Source organism: Halyomorpha halys, unplaced genomic scaffold (genome assembly GCF_000696795.3).
Source record: "Halyomorpha halys isolate HHAL.00 unplaced genomic scaffold, Hhal_1.1 Scaffold6.1, whole genome shotgun sequence".
NCBI lineage: Eukaryota > Metazoa > Arthropoda > Insecta > Hemiptera > Pentatomidae > Halyomorpha > Halyomorpha halys.
In genome coordinates, this window is record NW_027111275.1 from 1,827,010 (window position 1) to 1,846,065 (window position 19,056).

General features: G+C 31.4%; 1 protein-coding gene across 1 annotated transcript in view; it reads right to left on the reverse strand.

Moving 5' to 3' along the window:
* LOC112211099 (uncharacterized) overlaps positions 1–19,056 on the reverse strand; it is a 36,431-nt gene that overhangs the window by 16,918 nt on the left and 457 nt on the right.

Below are 19,056 nucleotides of genomic sequence, written 5' to 3' on the forward strand. Positions count from 1 at the left end.
AAAGTAAATTAGATCCAGCTGTTGTCTTCGTAGGTCAAGTGGAGGCTCACCAGCATCGACATATAGACTATTGATAGGACTTGAGCGGAAAGCACCCGTAGCTATCCTGAGTCCCGCATTTTGTACAGAGTCAAGCATTTTAAGGGTGGTACCCGATGATGAATTGTAGGCATTACAGCCATAATCCAATTTTGATCTCACTAGCGTTCTGTATAGGGTCAGCATACTTGTTCGATCTGCACCCCAGCTGGTGTTACCGACCATTTTCAAAAGATGGTCGTACATCCTTATAATCCTTCTCGAAGGTTACAACGGCAGTGGCACCGAGACTTATTATAAACACGCTATTGGAGTTCTAGCAGTTTCCAGTTGCTTCACTCATGCTCTAAGTCTGTGGCTCAAGTGCCTTCATCCAGTTTCCACTAGCTCAATATCAGTGACGCAACTGGGAGAGAAGTTCTGGAATCTGAGAATTCTGCCACATTTGGGTGACTGTGCTTGATTACGGGTTCCCTTGGCTGAATGTAAATATTGTATATATGCATGATTATGTTCAAGATGTAATTTGCCTCAGTTGTTTTCTTATTTCCTTCACGAAATAATAACAAATAATTCTCACTCATTTATCCGCCTAAGTTTATTTACAATGTGAATATATAATTTTATTTTAATTTTAATTTATACTTAATTATTTTATATTTTTATTGCTATTATTATTTATTTTATAGTTTTATAGTTACTATATGTATGTAGGTATTTATATATACATGGAATGTTTGGGAACTTATATCCCTAATAATCATTGCCCTTTAGTTTGGTAGATTGTATTATATTAATAAAAATTTAAAAAAAAAATCAATAAAAATAATCGTTAGTGGAAAGTTCTCTCCTACTTTATATCATCTGATACACTAAATATCCCTCACAAGAACTCAACATATCGACTTTTTTTTACTATTTAACCCTTTGGTATGCTTGGAGCAGCCACCAAAACAAATCCTAGACATGCAATCGTGGAAAGCCGCATTTCAGTGCAGGACGTTGGCTTAAGAGATTACGTGACTTGGAAGAAGTCGGTAATGTGAAAATTATTCAAAGTGATTTCGAACTGCGGTTCAGTCATTAGGTTCAGTAGTCAGATGGGTGATTATTTGAACCTGTCGAATTTTTTTCCTACGATTATACTTCCTGATTCGATAAACTAAATTTCTTCAAATTTTGAAATCCTTTAACAATATTTAATAATGGTTTTTACTAGTTACACCTTTAACTCACATTCAGAGCGATTCTCTGTTAAATTTATGTTACTGTTTAATATTATACAGACTGTAGATTAACCATATTGTATTTGATACAAAAAAAAGAAACAAATAAAGCTCATAATACTATAATAACAGTTTCAGCAGTGGGGTAAAAGATAAATGATGAATTTTGAAATAAGTAAATTTTAAATTAAAATAAATAAAGTTGAATTCCTTAATTTTCAAACTAGGCCTAAGCAGCCAGTAGCAATCGAAGTAATCCAGTCTGCTTTCTTTTTGTTTAATCCTATATCCCTTTGTTTCTTTAAATGAGACAATTATCCACGCCTGTCTGTCTTGAGCTACTGCTTTCCAGTTTTCTGCATGCAGCTTTTTCCCATCTTTGTTGATTGTGTCCATCCATCTGGCCTCCTACATGGTCATTTACAACCTATACTTGCATTAATCGTTGTGTAGAGGGGTCCTGATGGATTGCTCCGACCCAAATATTCAGCTCATATTAAACTGTTTACCTTTATATCATGAGATATTGACTGACTAGTCCTTGCAAGCAGTTCTTTAGATCTCCTCTTTGTGTTAAGGATCTGATCATAGATTACTGCAATTTTACAGAGGACTTTCCTACACATTATATTATATTAAGTGGTTTTCACTGCCTTCCTGAACTAGAGGTAACTTAAATCAATAACACAGTTAATTGAGATATATAATTGAGATTAGATATAGTTTTTTAAACATTTAATTAAAAGTTAAAATCCAGAGCGGCAAAGTCACTTCATAGTTCACCAGAACAATTGGAATTGTTTACGTAAATAGTTATTTTATTATTATTTATTTTAAATTACCATTTTATAAAAAAGATCTGTATAGGGTTTGGGATTATTAAATATTCCTTCCCCTTTGGGACAACACGTGATGAACTGCACCGTGAACTATTTAACCAGTCAAAATCAATTGACAAATTACTTTACATTACACACAAAAGTACTAAACGTTTTCATTAAAACGGTGTCTCATATTGATAAAAATAATTATTTTTGAAATATAATTTTGTATAGTTAATTTGTATGATTGAATAAAGCTTTGAACTAATTATTTTAGTAAAGCAAAATTTAGTAATTTGTAATACTAAATGATTAATAACAATCATCTGAAGTCGGAACCACAATTTCAATGATCTACATGATTTTTTGTTTATAAATTACCCTAACTAGAGAAAGAACTCTAGGACTAGGGAAAACAAATTGTGAGTTTTCAAAACTGTTACTAATACACAGCATGCTGATCAGTCAGTTAATTGACAATGTTAAATACATTACTAATATATTTTTTTTCATGAGATATTTTAGGATCACAAAATTAGGGAAATAGCTAAATATTACCATGTTTGGGGTCACAGAAATATTGAAAAATAGTGAAGAATAAAATAGTGAATAACCGAAAGAAATGGAAATAAAAAAATATATTTTGAGCAAATGTATATATATTTGGATGGAATATATTCTTTTTTGCAAAATGCACTTTAAATAAATGTATGATATATTCATATAATATGTATGAATGTGTATAAGGATATATTCCTGGTTGCAAGCTAATAGTACATATAAACCAGTTAATGGAGAGATACTTGAGTGCCGAAAGTGATTAGATAAGAACTAGATTGGAAAAGGAAAGGGCCATTGGTAGAAAAAAGTCGGTGGGGGGAGAAGGAACGGAAGGGGAGGGAGTGGGAGGGGTGATTTATAATTAGGAGATAAGGCTTCTAAATGGCCACTTTTGAACAGGATTGGCTCGCCTCCAGGAGATAAAGTCCACCGTTCCTGATTGGCTGCTGATCTGGGTTTCGAGTCAGGTAGCTGAACCCTTATGCTAAGCAGCACCTGTGGGATTTCCGAGTTGGGACCCTGTGTGTATCCCATGGGTTAGTAATAAAACCCTTGAATCTCATTGTTCTCTACGTATAAAAGAAAACCTGCTTCTTATCTGTTGGAAAGGGCTTATTGCCGACGAATCTCCTAAAGGTATCAGAGACTATCACAGGGATCATTGGGGCAACATGATAACTCCACTTTTTTTCTTTCTCATGAATTCTTCCTTACCTACCTGAACAATTGATTTTATTTATTCATTTTTTTTTCATTTTTTTCAATGATAACTTCCTTCTCTTTAGAATAGGTCCAATAACTATTCATTTTTTTTTTAAAGTGTTGTCCTAGTTAATGGATTCGTTTAAACATCTAAGGGAACATTCCAATATCAATATATAAATAATTATATGTCAAAAATTAACTGAAAGAGGAGAGGTCGGACAGGTTTCAATTTTGTCTGTAGGTGCCAATTTATTGTTTGTATCACTAACTATTAATCTGCACCTCTTTAAAGGCCTGTAAAATTCTTAACAAACAATAAAATAATTATAACTTTATTTTTTATGTATAAAAATAATTGTACTATTAGAATATTTAATTATATTATTTATATACTCTAGATAATTCGGACTTTTGTGTTATCGGACTTTTTTGTTTTTTTTTGTGTTTTTTTTTAAACTTATTTATCCATTCAAGTGTTTCCTGTAACCGTTTTTTTTTTATTATATTTTCCTTTTAATCTATGTGTTATTCTTATTCTCGTAAAATGTATCTAGTTGTTTGTTCTTGATAGACTGATCTACTGCTGTGACTATGAATGATGGTCTGATCTCACATTACCGTCTTATATTGAATTTTTTTAGCGGGTCACTGAAGAGGATCTAGGAGGGTGAATTCCGGAGAGCGAATTTGTTGATCGGGTGAATTGAATAATTGAGCAGAAATGAGAGGGAAAAATGGGAGTGAGTGAAACATTTGTATTGGTTGTACAGACCGAAATGGATTGTAAAAGGAAACTGTAGGGGTGAAAAAAAATTGTTTATTATATCCTATTATTGTATATATATTTTTTTATGATTATACCATGTATGTGTAATGTAAATATGTCCGATTACGAATTGATAAGTATGCTGTGTGAGATAGCAACCTAATGTACCAATAGATGAATTTTACGAAACTCATACCCATAGAACCTTTAAAAAAAACAAGGCCAAAGTTCGATGACCATTATATAGAGAAAACAGCGTTTCCGACTTATAAAAATACATACTAAATCAACTTATTTTTATTCCTTTCATTTTTAGATTGTTTGCTTGACATTAATCTAAGTTCAACCAAATCTGACAGATACCGTTTCCAATCTTAAACAAATGTTAATTTTGTTCACCTTTCTTGTGGTGTTTGTTGCGCTTTACAGGCGAGTTGTTGAAAATAACCTGTAACCCATCACATACCCACTTAAAGAGAAGTCATTCCATTGTCAATTCAAAAATCGATTTGTCGTAGTTCCATCAGCGAGATTCTTAATATATATATATGTCCACATGACCATATTATTTTTTCCTTTTTCTATTACATAACTATTATTATAATTTTCATAACTTTTTTTTTAAATATTTAAACTTATTCAATAATTATAACATTGTAAATAGTTCGAAGTGTTTATTGTTTTAATCCCTTTTTGAGAATAAATCCTCACATTATCAATTGTAAGAAGAAACTCAAATTGTTATTATATGCTGTTAGTACAGTATATATGACTGTTCGGTCCTAAAGTTGGATTGTAAAAAATAAAGTAAAATTTAGGAAAATAATAAACTCAAAACTAATTGCCTCTAACAGTCGCTGAATACTTAAAAAAATATTCTGTATGAGTTATTTTAAACTTATCTTGTCGGTGTTTATAACCTTTATAAATAAACACCGATTCAAAAATAAACTACAAAGGATGAATAAAGCTGTGGGCCTACTAAGAGGATATTGGAAGTGTTTGTGACTGGGAGGGGTGAATCCTTGGAAGCGAGCCCTTCAGTTTTCCTAATATCCTGCCCAGCGGGACACGGGAGTCTCAAGTAGGTACTCCAAATACTTGAGTCCTCTCCACCCCTGGAGAACTGAGTATAGAGCATTCCAGGATTCTTCATACCACTTTCTGAAGTGGTCTTGCTCTTGGAGCTGCTGAATTAAAACAAAATCTAATTTAGTTGGATTCTCTCGGTCTAAGACAGATGAAATTCTTTTATTGCCAGGTGAATGTATATTAGGTCCCTTGCACAACAGGTAGACACCTCTTTCAGCTTTTATTTTCTCCATTTTCGTAGTATTATAAAACTACATCTACTTTATTTTTCCCGGGAATAAAAAATCTGATAAACCTTTTACTTAATGTTTAAATGAACAATTTAATAGTTTTTATAATTCTAATTGTTTAGATGAAGTGTTATTTTAAGCACCACATAAAGTGTTACTTGATTTGAACGAATATTAATTTATTCTCAACACATATGAGCCTCATATTATTCAAGAAGTAAAAAAAATTGTTTGTTCTTTTATAACCATTTATTTAATTATTATAGATAATTATATTGCCTAAGAAATGAATTTCCCATAGAAAACTAAATATCTATTCAAATATAGGGTAGGGAAGAAGAAGAAACACTTTTCATAACAGAGTTTTATAACTGCACCCTGGTTGATTCCAGGAAATAATATTACAAGATTTATCTTTCTATAACCAACGATTAAGGTAAAAGCCAGTGAAATACGATACGAAAATATCACAGGAAAGAACCAATCCTGATTTAACATACAGAGGTCAGAAGGGAGAACAGTACTTTTTTAAAAAAATCATTGGGTTGGCTCTCAAATTTGAATTTTATGCTTCTGACCCATAAAATAAAGTCATTCTTTTTATATGAATGTATGTATCTTTGTCCACTAGGAAAACTTAGCTACAAAAATTTAGGATGGACATGAACAGAAAAAAAAAATGAGGTGCCACAGATGTACATGCAATAAATTGTAAGATAATATTCCATGAAAGATTCAAACAAATTAAATTAGGAATTGTTAAATATAATATTTTGCATTATCAATCATTCATCATTCATAACTATATTCTTATTCACAGTGCCCATTGATGTCTTGCATTGATGCATACTTAACATACCACGTTAGGAAAATACATGATAGGAACTTGAGTGGAGTGTATTATTAAATACATAACATTATTTTTTTCACATACTGTCCATAATAAATTCTAGAATTTCTATAAAATTATACATAAATCGCAAAATAGTATGATTAACCTAAGATCCTATCGAGGGGCAGGATGTGGTTCAGATCACGAACTAGTAATCGCGAAAATTCCACAAAAACTTAATATAAAAAATAAAAATGGGTCCCGTCCTGAAAATTTCGATCTGGAGAAATTAAAAATCCGTTTAATTCGAAATCAATTCGCGCTCGAAATAAAAAATAGTTTTGAAGTCTTTGAACCTTTAGATGAAGGTCACGAAGATATTGAGAAGTTATGGGTAGGAATCAGAGATAATATTAAAGAGGTCGGCAATTTGTGTCTTGGAAAAATTGAATTTAATAAGAATAAACCCTAGTTCGAGAAAAGTGTCTTAAAATGTGCCAAAGAAATGCTACTAAGTTAAAAATTTTCAATAATCAAAGCCGTTTCAATGTTACTTAATTCCGGGCCTCAAAAAATGAAACGTCTAAATTCTTAAGAAATAAAAAAAGAGAATATCTTAAAAATAAAATAATAAAGATAGAAAATTACAAAATCGAAAATAACCGGTTTTAACCGATCCCGGAAATTTCGCTCTACAGAGACGGTAATAAGAGATACAAGTAATAATATATTAGCTAATCCGGTAGATATAATGGATACGTTTAAGAAACACTTTGAAAGTATTCTGAATACGGGAAATAATTGCCAATCTCCTCTGACCGAATACCAGAGTGCTGAACCGTGGATAGAAGAACCGAGTCAGGAGGAAGTCGAAATGGACATCGCAAAATTAAAACCTCATGAAGCCGCGGGAACTGACAATATTCCTAGTGAACTAATTAAGGCATGTGGTGAAATTGGAGTTTATAAAATACACCTTTAGGTTAAAAAGATCTGGGAAATTGAGGAGATGCCAGAGGAATGGAAGGACTTCAAACTTATTCCTGTTCACAAAAAGGGCCGACGGCGCATTGTAATTACTATCAAGGAATCTCACTCCTTCCTGTATGTTCTAAAATATTTACGCTAATCTTAACTATTCGAATCACGGAACATGCTGAAGAAATTATTGGAGACTACCAATGTGGTTTTAGACGAAGTGGTTCAACTATTGATCAATTTTTTCAATACGGCAAATCTTGCAGAAAAAATTGGAATACAACGGGGTAGTTCATCAGCTTTATATAGATTTCCAAAAGGCTTACGATTCTATTGACCACCAGAAGCTGTATAATATTTTGATTGAACAGGGAACACCAAAGAAGTTAGTAAATCTCGTACGGATGTGCATGACCGAAACGTTTAATAAGGTAAGAATCGGTAATAATTATTCTGAGAAGTTCCGGTCGGGTTAAAACAAGGTTATTCTTTATCACCTATCTTATTTAATCTAGCACTAGAATACGTCATTAAATGTGTGATGAATACCGAAAAGGGTTTAACTGTGGGTGGTAAAATACCGTTGATTGGGTGTGCTGATGATTAGTGATGCCTAGTGTGCTGATGACCTAGTGAACTAGGTCTTGAAATAAATACGGATAAAACAAAATACATGGTTAGCAGTAGAAACGCGAGCATTTTCGGTGATATAAATATAGGAGAAAATAAGTTTGAACAGGTAGATAGGTTCTACGGTAACTAGGAAAAACGAAATTGATGAGGAAAAGCTAGGTTGAAGGCGGGAAATGCTTGTTATTTTTCAATTTCAAAACTGCTTAGCTCGCGCCTTCTATCGAAGAACTTAAAAATTAGAATTTACAAAACCATTATCCCTCCCACTGTTCTTTATGGATATGAGACGTAGCCTCTTACACTAAGGGATGAACAGCGTCTTAGGGTTTTCGAAAATAAAGTTTTGCGAAAAATATTCAGACCAAATAAGGAAGAATTAACGGTAGAATTTAGATGATTACATAACGCTGAATTAAGGTACCTACACCCGGTAAATATAATTCAAGTTATAGCATTGCGGCATATAAAATGGGCGTGAAAGGTTGTAGGTCTTAGTAACGAGCTGATCCCTAAAATGGTAATAAACACTGAACCAACGAGTAAACGTCCTAGAGGTAGACCGAAACGTAGATGAGAGGATTGCGTTAAAACTGATTTAGTGGAATTGGGTTTGGAGAAGCATCACTGGAAGTATGTATGTAGAGAGTTTTTGGTGGTATCGGCATCGAACCTTCGGGTTCGTTCGGCCTTCATTATTATTATATAAACTTCTGGTAATGGTGGACAGTTCTAATTATAAAATGTTGTTACTAATCTCACTAAAAATTCAAGCGTATTACTATTTTGTTTGTGTCAACTACAACCATTTTCTTTATAAGCTGTCGCCATTTAATCAATTGTTTCTATTCAATGTTCCTTGTTTAGTTTGTGGCATTATATCGTTTTGCACATTGTAAGTACTGTCAAGAGCACCTATAAAAAAAAAATTAGGCGAAAAAAAAACAGGCATTAAATTTAATTAGATTTTTTCATTTCTATTTTGCTTTATTGGTTATTTCATTATTTCTTCGATTACTAAACGACTGAAGATTCCAATGAGTATGTTCCTCTTAAAGGTCCGGTGTGTTAAGTCTACAGCTTTCGAGGTACCAAGTCCAGGTTACTAAAACGAGAGTAAGACACTACTTGAGTAAAAACAATTGTTTTTATAGTATTTTCTGATATATATTAATAGATCTTGTAATCGCAATATGATTAAGTACTTTTTGTGAAATTATGAGTACAACTAGTAAAATAATTTGTTCACATCATAAGCAACACCTGAATTGGCTGCACCTTTTCTAATGATTTTGAAACAGTGCTATTTTTTTGAGTTGTATATATTTTTTGAACATATTAAAACTAAAATTAAAAGGGTGACGGTAGCAGCGTGGTAACGCGCCATTCTACCAACCCATAGATTGCGAGTTTGACCCCGGCCCTACCCGGGATTTTTCAAGCATAAAAATTACGTAATACTCACTCACAATCTCCCCCCGGGCATTTGTGAGGCCCGTTAGCCAATGGGTGCCAATCACAAATATAGGCGTGGGAGTGACGGACCCATCCTATGAAAATCACGTCAGGAAACGCGCGATGTATTTCTTAATCGTGCGAAGCTTTGGACCTCCACGGTCTGTCACGCCAATGGAAAAAAAAGATTAAAAATTAATATTAAAATTTTTAACTTTCATATCTACTTTACCAAAAAAAAAGTAAAATAATACTTTAATATCATATATAATATGATATCGACCCAAGAGATAGAAGTCAAGATAAGGAGGATAACATTTACCTTAACTGTTGGGATTAGATGCCGAATGTCTCAGGGGTGGAAGTAAGATTGAGCAAATATCCAAAAGCAAACTGACTAGGTAAATCCCCGAGGGAGGCTGACACAGCAGTAGCATTCTCTCTTCCACCTCAGGACTCTTCTGTTCATGATTAAAACTGCTTCAATCTAAGTCGTGCATTCCTCATCCCCTGCGTTATTTGTTTACTTAGTGGAGGGTCTATAAGATGCTTTGTAGCCGTTACAATACCATAAGTAACTTGGATTATTGCTTTTTCGAGATTGTTTGTTTGTTGTCAAGATTTTTGGAGTATTGTTTTCTTTATTATATTGAATAAATGGATTTTTTTTTGCTGTATTTCGAATAATGAACAATGAAAATTTTTCTCTTCCCCAAAAAATTAAAATGGTGCATACATAATGTTTTCATAAATCATCTGTTCTTCTTAAACCATCTTAACATTTATTTCATTATGTTCCTTTATTTTGATTTCAAATAAATATAAACTGTGGAAGCATATTGCAACTATTATTAGTGATACCATTATGTCGAATAAAATCAACTTTGGTGTAATATAAATATTAATCAAATACAGTGTAATCTCGGTAATACAAACTTAGGGAATTTGAATACTTTTGAGAAAGCTCAGCAGTAAATAACATTTTTGCTCTTAAATAAAAATGTACATGTGCAAATAACATTGTTAACTTCCCGTTATTATTGTTTGCATCAATTGGTGTTATTGTTAGCAAGCTATTGTTATCACCGTGAAAATCGAAAGTGGAAGTTTTAACACACTTTCGAAATCGGGTAATCTAAGTCTTATGGAAGTATTCATAAAATATTTTTTTTGGAACAACAAATATTAATAAATCATTTGATTCTGTTGAACTAAGTTAATTGATAGTAAAAACAGCTATGTATGAATATAAGTGCATCTTGCTCCCACTTCGGTCTTTTGTGTTCTCTACCCGCTTCCCTGCTCCTTCGTAGAGATGTTACCTTTTCCGAATCTTATTCTCATTGGAAATCATTAGCCCCGCTCAAGAAGAATACGTTACAAGGGCTCAAGTGTTGTATATAAACTATAATTGATCTGCTTACTGGTCAAAGCCAGAATGGCGATACCTGTTTTAATAGATTTGCTCGGAAAGGTCCCTTCCCACATGTATCCATTAACCAGCTGTGAAAAGTGACCCTGTGTTGACAGGTATCCTACCTGGGATAGATTTCGGCACATATGGCAAAGACTTTAATAATATCGCAAGGGTTATTACGTATTAAAATATGTTCAAATTCTGTTTGAAAATTCATATTTTTATTCCTTTTTTATCACGTTACAAATAAATCCATTTAAACAATATTTTATTTGTATTTACTCTGCTCACTTATAAATAAACAATCTTATAATTTAAAAGAATTAAATCATCACTTCGCATTACTAGGGATATAAAAGAAAACAAAAGTCTAGCCGCCCAAAATACGGCTAGTGACTAGCGATGTTATAGAATCCATGGCACCTATAACAAGACAACTTGTCACCTAGCACACCTTGATAACAACTATTAACAATATAACTTCTTTTTTAACTAAAAAAAATACTTTTTTTTTAAAGGCAATCTACCACGAAGGTGAAGTTTGCCTAGTTATCTACAAGTGATTCTAGCCATGGTGGAGGATCAAGTTATTCATTTTGTGGGACCGCCACTCAATTTTAGTCAACACCGCAGGCCGTTCAAAGCGGTGCCGCCCCCAGATCTCAGACTGATAGACCTGCCCCTAACCTCTGAGCTACGGACAGCCATTTGAATTTTCAAACTATCAAATTTCCACAAAAAAGAAATGTAAAACATATTAAATTAATAAAAATAGTTATGTAAATACATATTGTTGAATTTTTTTACGCCATTTTTTTCGGTAATTCAATTACCCCCTGTAGCAATAAGTTCAGATTACCAAAATTACAATGTATTTAATAGCAATTCATATCCGCTATTTCAAATATCAAATAAGGCCATTATGATATATGACAAATTAAGAGGTAAATTATGGAATATGAACTAACATTTGAGTTAACCTACAAGTCAAAGGTGTTTGTATGTGACGTTATACTGTTGTTTTTACTGTTACCAATTCGTATGCTTTCCTGAAATAAACATCGAAGTGGAAGTGCTGCTACGTAGAGAGGAGGCTGAAGTATAAATAAGTATTGAACCCCGTTTCCCCTTCCTCAGGAAGATTTAGAACGTCGTGGTGCAGAAGGAAAAAGGTGGCAACACTGATTGAGACAAATAGACCCAGCGCGTTGCCTACTACTCCGCTCGTTTAACCCCCCACAACTTCTTCTATCTCCCTTTGTTCACTTTAATGCCTATAACTATATTTATTTATAACTAAAATGTTAATATAAATTAAATAAGACCATTATAAACAATTAAGATGATACAGACTAGCCTGTTATTTCCAAGTCAAGAACTTTAGTACCACTGAATTATTATATCTCTATTATATACAAACACTTTTGGTGATCACCATGTAACATTTTATTTTAAATCCCCGTACGATCCGGGCAACGAACAATACTTTCACTGTTATTTTTTAAATAATGTTATGTAGTAAATTTTAAAATATGAGTATACATGAAGATATTTAAAAAAAAAATTAATTGACAACATGAGGATACCAGTACTTGAATATGGAGTAAACCCGGAACGTGGTACAAAAAATATAGAACAATAATTATATTCTAAATAGATTTTTTTTTGCCTCGTCAAATTAACAAATAAATTGTGAAATCCGTTGCTAGGTGGACAGGAGATGCCCCCCTTATTATTAAAATAAGTTAGTAAAAATTTAGTGATTTAATAATAATTGTTATCTTTTTGTGAAAATTTCTTCTTATAATTTCCTTATACACACAAATACTCCTTTATCAACGTTCCGGAGTTCTTCCCCCATTATCAGAATAAACTATCTTAAGAATTCACTACCTTATAAAATATACATTCTATATTGTTTTTGAATAGTTTTTTTTTTTTTTTTAAAAACTTTTTCATTAAGCTATTATTAATTTCGTATAAAAGTGGGAAAGAGACAAACGATGGTAAAAGAGTATTTATGCAATAAGGAAATTAGAATAATTTTTCACCAAAACTTACCTAGTATAAAAATATAAACCTAATTAAAAATAATATAAAAGTTTTAAATGGTATATTGATTAAAATCACAGTGTTAATTAACATTTACGGAGTTTTCTATCAAAAGTCGGTCTATCTACTTTGATTAGATTATTATTAAAAAATATACTAACTAAGCATATGATGTAGGTAAGTTAAATTTGCATCCGAAATTTTGATTTGTAATATCTATTCGACAAAAGAGAAAATTTAAATTTTAAATTAACAGGATATTTGTTGGCTAAAGAATTTTAATTTGCCTCTAAAATTTTAATTTTGATAAATGGATATATTGAATTTTGATAGAAAACTTCTCAATTGAAATTTTTTGGAATCTTTTCTCCATCACAAGTCACAAAATCAAACAAAACTCACAACTCTTAAGAGAGAATGAGGTGAATAGAGATTTTTTTGTATACTTAATTTTTCGATTCTACGTACCAACTGTAAAAACTCAAAATTTGAGTCGATAGTAAAGCTTCAAAACAATGCCGATTTTCCCCTAAATTTTGTAAAAACTGTGATGACGTGTAGAAGCCTTTCTTATCTTACTTGTAAAAGGTTCATTTATAACGAGTATTTTCTAATGTACAAAGACGTGGTTAAAATCCCTCTAGGAAAAATAGAAAAAGTAGGCTCCCAAAATCCCATTTTATTTTTATTTTTATTTTCAAATCCTCTTTATTGATATACAATTACAATTACAAATATATGATAATACATAGTATATAAACATATAACATACTGACAACCCAAAATCCCACTATTAGGTCCGAGCATATCTAACCTATAAACCATTCAATAATATCGAGTATAGGATGGATCTATATTAATGATCTATAAATGGATCAACATTGAATTAGTAGCTAAAAATTAGAACGGCGAAAATGTAGTTATTGCTTAATTAGAGACTTTGCTTTAACATTTTCTAATAAATGAAATTAAAATTAAAATCTGTACTGCTTGAACCCATGAAGGGACAGGAGTTCAGTAGTTTATAAAGATACTTCTTTAACTTCTAACTTTAACTTCTTTAACTGTACTCAGTTACTAGAACAACGCTTGTGCAAGGAGGTGATTTTGTCAGAATCACGCTCGACCGCCAGATTTTTACCCAATTAAGGGTATCCAATTTAAGAGGCTGGGTGGTCCCGAGGAGGGCTCCAGAACCCACAGGAGTTAACTCACGGCTACATTGTAACAGAAAACATGTCAGAATCTCACAATAGGAGATCATAACACCAAAAAAAGGCAATTCTTTTCCGCCGTACCCGCCCCACTAAAACCCCCGGGGAGCGACGGTCCTATATCACTTATCAAATATTAGCTTAAAACGGGAAGAGGAGACTTTAATATAGCTTAATCGAGAAATATTCAAAAAGCGCCTTAAATTGAAAAACGCCATGAAACCCTCCAATCCCGCCCTCCGTAGTGAGACTACTTATCTGACTTTTTAAATAGACAATTTTAGCGGGTTGGTTGGTCGATGTACCACATGTCACAATCTAACAAGAGGAGACCATAGCACACAAAAAAGGCAATCTACTTTCTTCTTCGTTTTATTTTATTTATTTATTTTTTTAATTGCGGTTCGTGTATTTAATATTACGAACCAAATAAACATCACTCTTCATTAAATTTATAAAACCGGAACTTGACATTGACACCATTCCTAACCATCCATTTACTCATTACCTATAGGCTTCAATCATACATAGTTTTTTACTGGATGTAATGTATCATTAATTATCAAGTATCGATAAAATTCATTTATCAAATGTGTGATTTCATTAAGAAAATATCAATCATTTTAATTAATTATTGACTGATGTTATCATTATAGTCAATTAGCAAATTATTAGAAAAATATCCCTCAATAACATTACTGTATCAAGCAGTTAATTAATGAATGGTTTCAATGAAAAGGTTCGAAGAAAAGCCAATCAGAGGAATAACGGAATGGGAGATGTATGACGTATTTTCCTGTGTATATTTATATGATGAAGTGATAGAAATATGCTAAGCAATTATTCGATAGTTATGATAATGAAATAGAAAATATTAAAACAATAAATATCTATAAAATCCATTATTAGTGGATAATTTCATAATTCTATAATTTCATCCAAATTTGCATGTTCCAAAGGTCAAAATGAATTCCTTTGCTGAGTTGTTTTAATTTGATGCAAATAAAAAAGATATCGTAGGTACTTTACTTAATTCATAATAACATGCATTCATTATTCTGGGAATAGTCCATATATAATAACATAATAAGTATTGGAAATGATCTTTAGTGACTTGGAGCCAAAAAAAAAGTTTTAAAATATAAAAATAATGGAATTGTAAGATATTATAAAAATTATAAATTGAAAAAAAAATGAGAATGACTATTCACAGAAAAGGAAATAACGTTAATATAGCTGTAACGTGTAAATAAATATTATAGACATTTAATAGTGTTTGTATTAAATATGAGACAGTAAATAAAGTAAATAATAAGATAGATAATAGATAATAGATAATAGATAAAAAGAAAACTAATAAAGTAATGCCATCTGTCATATCAAAAGTTATAAATAAACTAACTTATTATATAAAAAATTCATAAAAAAAAAAAAAAAAAAAAAAAAAAAAAAACCTCTACAAAAATGGACTAAAGATTATTAAAAAGGTGCAATTTATGTTGTATACATATTAACTATTTTAGATGAACATCAGAAACATCAAATTTAAAATAAATAAATAAAAAAATAAGAAGAAGAATGAAAAAAAAATAAATCATCTAACATATCACTAATAAGGTATCTTGTAATAGTAATAAAATTAAAGGGGGGAATGAAGTAATGTTGATTATGCGTATATATACATATTTACATATTCTAAATAAATATTAGAAATGTCCAGTTATATTTCTGTTAAAGTTCATTTATAATAAGATCGTCTGTCTTTTTATCTCTGTATCTCAGTATTTATAAACTTCTTCTGAAAAAGTTAATTTTTGCTTAAGATTAAGGTCAAAAATATACAAAAAAATAGTAGATCATGAAAAATCATTTAAATGAACAATAATTTTTTTTTCCTTTTTCAGAAGTATTTATGCTTAAAGATATTTTTAATGATAAGTCTTGCAGCTTGTGACCATACAAAATATTATGTTCGGTGAAACCTGTATACCAATTCAAGTTCTGTAATTTTTTTTTTCATGAATGCTAATTATATATAATATTTTATTTTCTTACGCTATCGTCATATTATTCTATCCTCGTCCAATATGTAGGATTAATAGCTCTACATTGTTAACAGTAACTCAATTATTATTTAAAAAAAAAATAATAAAATAAAATAAAAATTGAGTTACTGTTAACAATGTAGAGCTATTAATCCTACATATTTAAAATATTTTTTATCACATATTTTTCCAGTTTACGTTAAATTAAAATCAGATACGTAATAAAAATATGTATCCTCTGGCAAAGCAACACTCATTAAGATTGTTTAATTTAACTTAATTACAAATAGACAAAAATTTTAAAAGTTGAAAAAATTCAAATTTTTATCATCTAGAGCAAAATTAAAAATAAGATTTTTATCTTGGAATCAGTTCCAAAGTTGATCGTAATTGTTAATCATTGGATTTATATAGTTGTACTAATTCGTGTACATATTAGTACTCATTTATGTCCATGAGTCACATGTCCAAAACTTTATATTTTCTGCTTTATTGTGGTATTACTACTTATTTATATCAGTACCAAAGAAAACTTTGTTTAACTAACTTCTAAAACTTTATAATGCAGTACATGACCGTGAAAGTTCTCCCTGGACTAGTTAGGAACAGAACTTTATTGGAGGAATATTTTAACCTAATTTGACTTTTTCATGGTCTTCTTGGTAAAGTAGATGCTGACTTACGGATTTACATGGGAGATCACGCGATCCCAACCCAATCTGTATCTAGCGAATATACTACTGTTGTTCCAGGCCTTAATTAATTGCATCCACAATCGTATTTTAGGCACTAAAGACAAAACAGAGATAATCTTGTTAATCAATTTTAAATCATTAAAATTTTAGTTTTTTCTTTTTTTTTAAGTTGGCATTTGGCACTTTTCACCAGACAGAAACAAAATGGTATTATGTACTGATTGCAAGTTGAAATTATTGAACCTAAAAATAATTAATATATGTTTTATAACATCTATTTTTTCATCTCAAGTCTACTATGCAGCCTCAGAATGTGGATGTCATGATTTGTTTCTCCGGGCCGTTGCAAAATAAATATTTAGTGACCCAGGTGGAGATCGAACCCACGAGTTAACGCAACGTGCTCGTCTATCACGTCCTCATTTAAATTTCTATTTTAATTTTTAATAAACACAACCAACGTTAATGCGCATTAAGAAACAAACAAAATAGATCTTTAAAATAAATAATTAGAATTTTAGATCTTTATATCGAATAGTTAGAATTCTAATATTTATTTCTATATAAATTAAACAAAAATAAAAGAATAACCACTACAACTCTAACGTTTCCTTCTAAATCTTTAAATTGAATATATATGAGCCAAGTTATAACCACCGAAACTTAAGATAGTAACTTATACAAATAACATTGAGAAAAAAATATTTTCTTATAATGTAACAGCCTACTGTAAATAAGATTTGTATGCGTTACTCTGTCAAATGTTTAATTCATTCTCCTTCCCCCCCCCCAAAAAAAAACTCGTTAGTTTATAAAATTTCATGAATTTAATTTTGATCTACCTAAGATTATAAAATTTACTTTTTAGTTACTGTCCATATTTATGCAACATTTTATACTGATTCAGTAAACATTGAATAATGAATCGTCAGAGGTGTATCCAAACCATTTGGGGATAGTTTGGTTTTATTTTTCAGCCCCGGGGTGGCATTATTTTTAGGCTACCCAGTTCAATTTTTTTTTAATTTACTTAACTTTTTAAAAAAAGGCTTCAAGTGTGGTGCCTCCTTAATAACTGGACTGCACGCTTCTCCTCTATCTGTTATACTAATTGGAAACCTTCCTAATATTTATTAGTAAGAAAGAATTACAATATGCTTCTAATTTAATTTATTTATTGTTATTTACAACTGTATAATAATATATACAAGTAAATTTGATGTAGGTGACATAGTGACAGGATACAGCAATGTTGAGAATCTACCCGTTGATAGAACTCCAATAACATTTCTAGAGGAGAAAATCTCGTAGCCATCTTCTTTTCAGACGCCTAGGAGAATTTATGAGGATTGACAGTTTAAACAAATATTAAATTAAGATAGTAAAATAAGAAAATTTTTTTTTTTTTTTTATTTCATGATCTAAAACTTGCGAATTCTTCTTATAGACTAGGATACAATGACATTTTATTTAGATGAACGTAAAGCTATCGAACATATAAATCGATAGTCAAAAATCACAATTACGTTTCGATGTATGGAACTCAAGAAAATAATGTGTTGGAGTGCATCAGTTTTGAAAACACACTCGGATTTCAAGTACGTTATTTTTGAAAATTCAACCACTAGAAGTAATTTAAAGTTTGTTCTAATTTCAGCTGTATTTGATACTGTTGAATGGATTTTTAAAATTTTAGGTGTTGGAGCGAGCCAGTTTTGAAGACGCAACGAATTTCTAGTCAACTATTTTCGAATATTCAACCATTGGGTGTAATCAACCTTTTGTTTATATTTCAGATGTATATGTTTCCGTTGAATGGAACCTCAAAATTTGACCGATCTGTGTCCAATGCTCCAGAAATGGAAGACTTGGCGATCCTTGTCGTAACTAACAAGGACTAGATAATCGATTAAGAGTATCGGTAGCTTTACTATCGAGTTTGAACAAGCGACTCATTGTCTCCTAATGTAATATATGGAAAGAAAAAAGTTGATGTTAAAACGTTTACTGAACTTTTTGTGGCCAAACAAAGAACTCATCTCTACATACAGACTATGGTAGACTAAACTTATGTATTGTTTTGTCGGGGTTGTCTGGTTTTAGGTTAGAAAGGAAGGCCGTGCCAGGGGATGAGCCCTGGACACTGACTAGGTAGAGGAGATCTAGGTGAGAGAGTCTGAGGCAGAGTAACAGTTCTAGTTGCCGAGATGAAGCGGACGGACTAGAACTGTCATGATAGGAGCCAGCTTACTAGTTGCCGAGATGAAGCGGACGGACCAGTAAGCTGATAAGGGTAGG